Here is a 4,125-nt window from a genome sequence, read left to right on the forward strand (position 1 = left end):
CTAATTTTAATAATAAGAACAATATATATTCAATACATTTAATAAATAATATGCTGTACCAAATCAACAAAGAATATGCATAATAAATGCATCTAAATTTAAAAATACGTACTATATAAAACAAATGAGCACGTGAGCTACCAGGCTAGATGGGCGGGGGTTGGGGGTTTGCCCGGGAGGCCTGGACTTTTGTCAGCCTTAGGGAACCTGGAGTCCTGCGTTTGCCAGTTGTGGATGCGTGGGGGTGGGGGGGTCTTCTAGGACTCTGGGTGCTGCGTTCTCCTCTCCTTTGCTGCCATTCCAGTCTGACCTGCCTGGCCTTGAACCCTCAACCTCTTGTTTACATTTGCAGGACCTCCTTTGGCACAGGCGGTGTCCGTCTCCACCAAAATTGGGACCCCCATCTCGCTGACCAGACAGAGGTCCACCATCCAAATTTCCACCTCTCAAACATCCTTCTTGTGGGTGTGACTGCAGAAGGTTGAAAGAAAGTGTCCCCGCAGGCCACTTGGGTGGGGTCTCGAAAATCCCCCATCAGCTCATCACTGAGTAGCCCCTCCAAGAAGCCATTGTCCAGGTTCTGACACTTTTCTGCCTCACGCCGGCAATCCTCCGGAACCAAAGGCCTTCCAGAAGCTGCTCTTCCCATTTGGAAGTTGAGGCTTCCAGCCTTTCTTCAGCTTCCTCCATTTGCTGGACTTGGCTGAGCAGGTAGAGAATCTTCTCCTGGAACTCCTGCTCCACCTGGACCAGCGGCCTCTCTGAATTCGGCCTCCGGGTCGGCAGCCCCCTTCTGCTCTTCCAGAAGCATCTAATGCATTTCAGCGCAGGTGGTTTTGCTCTGCTGAAGGTGGCTTCCTACTTTCCCATTTTCCACTTTGGAGGTGACCAGTTCACCAATCGGGTACTTGATTGGCACACTTGGCTTCTGACATGGTGGCAATGTTTGGCCTGGTCATCGGTCTTGGCGTCCAGCAACTTCTGCTGCAGATCTGCAAATTGGACGCAGCTGGGTTCCATTTTGGTCCCCAAACTCTCAATCTGCTTGGTGATGGAATGGCTGATTTCCATGGATTTGTAGGAAAATGTGCGTCTCCTGTGTTTGTACAGAAGGGCCTCCCCAGTCTCATGCTTCTCTTTCAGCCGAATGATCTCCTTGGCCAAAGTTTTCCAGTCATCCAGAAGGTCGTTCAGGTGATGTCAAGCTTCTTCTATGCTCACGAGGACTTTGACTTCATTCACCAGCCAGTTATTCATCAGAGAGGCGTTCAAATCCCCAGTTGTGAACATCTTTCTGTTTCGCTGCTGCTCGTTGTTGTTCCTTCAAGCGCTTCTAAGCTGCCATGGCTTCTTCTGCTTTCTGTCGAAGGAACGTGGCCTACATCTGGAAGTCCTGCTCCAGCTTGACCAGTTCGTGCTGCTGCTTGCGATCCTGGGCCTTCGGCTGGACGGCTTCCTTGTCCTTCTGATGCCTCCACTTACGGAATTTCTCAGCATCTTCCTTCAACTTCCAAATGAGCTGAACCTCATTTGCTTTTTCGTGGCCCGGATCTCTTGGTGGAGTTTGGAGATGGTCTGCTCACTGGATTCTTTCATTTTCAGCAGCTTGTATTGATCCTTCAGCTTTATCTTTAGCTTTGTCATCAACCCTTCCAGCTCCTGCAGTCATTCCTGGTGACACTCGCTCAGCTTGGCTTGGCTGATGTCTTTCTTGGTCATCTGAAGGGCGAGGACCAAGTCTTCCTTCTCCTTCTGCAGCTTGGCCACCTGCCCTTCCAAGTTCTGGATGTTGATTTGAAACTGGCACTGGATGGGTTCCTGCTGGCGCTCGCTCTGGGAGAGCTTCCGAGCCAGAGCCTCAAGATCAAATGAATCATCATTCATTTGATTTGTGTGCCAATTAAGAGTGCCACAATAATTCCACATCTGTATGAATATTACAAGTGTTTAAAACTACCATACCTTAATTATTTGTCCCTCTTCCCCAATAGCAACCCATTTAATTGGCAGGAGATATCTTTAGTAAAGTGGTTTATTCCCCAATTTTAAGAGGGTTATTTTAAAGGAGTGATTGTGCTGTGCATTTATGTTGAACTACAATCTGCATAATTTCTCAGTCAGCATAACCAATGGCCGAACGGGCTAAGGGATTATGGGAACATTGTCCAATATATCTGGAAGGCACCAGGCTGAGAAAGTTTGGGTGGGACTATAAGCACATTTTATTCCAAGCATGATTAATGCATCATGACTCAGAATGCTGCTACCTCGGCAAGTAAGACACTTGCTGACGGAGCGCACGTAAATCATTGAGTCTGCTCTAGGATAATTGAGACACACCCTAGTATTGTTGCTCACAAAATGGCATAAGGACTGTGAACTATTCGCACGTCAACATCTTGTGCATGATTCATTGCACGACCCCCATTTCATGCAACATGTCTCGGGCGCCTCCCAATTTCCCAAATGGTGACAAATTCCAGGAATAATATTATTGGGTTTACTTTCCATTGGAGGAAGAAGTAGTGAGAAACCTGGGTATTTTTATCAACCAAAGAATCCTTGTGAATCAGGCTGGAGAAATTTATTTAGTCACTAAGAATTAATATGGGCTTGATAGTATATAATCAATCATCATAAAGCCTATGAAATCAGCTGAATTTCAACTCCCAGAATGCCCCATTATTGGTTATGCTGAGTGGGACTGCTAAGTTTTGCAGATCAGCAACAACTAGAGGAATTCAAGTTTCTTACCCAAATGATAGTTTGCTCTTTGTGAAAATGTTCCCACCCACTGCAAGTCAAAAGCTCCATATTTCCATTAAAAAATTGAAGATTCATGTTCATCCCAACTTACACACCTCATGATTCCCAATTATGAGGGAGGTGATTACGCTTCAGTGTTAGAGTATTTGTGTCAAATGTGGGATCAATGGCTTTCCCACTAAGGCATACAAAAGGTGAGAAGAAAGATTCCTACCTGAGATGCCAATTAGACCACACAATTGACATCTGTTGATTTAAGGTCAGAAAGCCACTGAGGACATATCCACATGCCTTCTGTATTTTACTGATAGCTGCAGGCTAGAGGAGCCTAAAGAAAGATTTAGGAGCTCCATTTTCCATCTTATCACAGCTTGAGTTGCCCAAGGAAGTGTGCTTGTGGCACCTTCAGCCCTTCCAGGTAGACTACACAGGAAACCAAAACCTGAATACCAGTAGTAACTTTATTGTAAGGTTACAGTAACAGAATTATACATTTCACCCCTACGCTGCCTTTATTTTCCAGAGAACTAGGAAAGGTCCCTTAATGAGGTGCTGCCACCAGTTCCATTCCTCCTTTGGACTGAGAGCTCTCATCTTTGTCTAGGCTGCAATTCGTCTTCTTGCCTCCCAAGATTATGCTCACATCCCGTCACAGTGAATTACCATCTTCTATATCAGGGACCTACATGTTGGTTCTGATGCGATAGATCTGGACCACTCCTTCCCTCTGGATCCTGACCAGATGGTGGGTTCCTACCGGTTCAGACCGGTTCGGCTAAACCATTAGTGGTTTGGTGGCCTGGAGTGCTGGAACCGGCAGCGACCCAAGTCTGCCATGCCTGAACCGGTTCCCTGGGCAGCGCCAACGGTGCCACCATCTTGTTTTTCAGTTCTGCGCATGTGCAGAACATTTTTAATTGTACTGCACATATGCACACATTGCACATCAGGCGCGCGCATGCATGCAGCCCACCCACGAGCGAACCAGTAGTAGTGGCTGCCGTAACCCACCCCTGGTCCTAACCACTGTGCCAACCTCTTTTTACTTTGCCTATGTGGGTGACCAGATTTGTGTTCCTTTTGTGAATGATATTTTGTAGGAGCCAATCAGATGGTCAACCATACAATGAGGCAGAGTTCCTAGCCTAGATGCTTAGACCGAGAATTTGCTCTCCGCATTAAATGCTTAACTGGGGTTCTGTTTTACCGGGTATATGGAGTCGAGCTTACTAGGCAGGTCAAAACACAGAGCTCCATGTGTCATCACTGCAGTATCAATCTATACGCAGATACATATATATTTCTCACATCCAAGCAAATCCTAGTTTTCATCTTTTCCAAAATACTGTCTTTTCAGAA

At 46.3% G+C, this 4,125-nt stretch overlaps 1 pseudogene; it reads right to left on the reverse strand.

Annotated features, from left to right (window-relative positions):
• Positions 1-534: 534 nt before the first annotated feature.
• Positions 535-3,001, reverse strand: LOC106552034 (chromosome-associated kinesin KIF4A pseudogene; annotated as a pseudogene).
• Positions 3,002-4,125: the final 1,124 nt, after the last annotated feature.

Source organism: Thamnophis sirtalis, unplaced genomic scaffold (genome assembly GCF_051295495.1).
Source record: "Thamnophis sirtalis isolate CommonGarterSnake01/CBP01778 unplaced genomic scaffold, rThaSir2_p1.2 scaffold_11, whole genome shotgun sequence".
Classification (NCBI taxonomy): domain Eukaryota; kingdom Metazoa; phylum Chordata; class Lepidosauria; order Squamata; family Natricidae; genus Thamnophis; species Thamnophis sirtalis.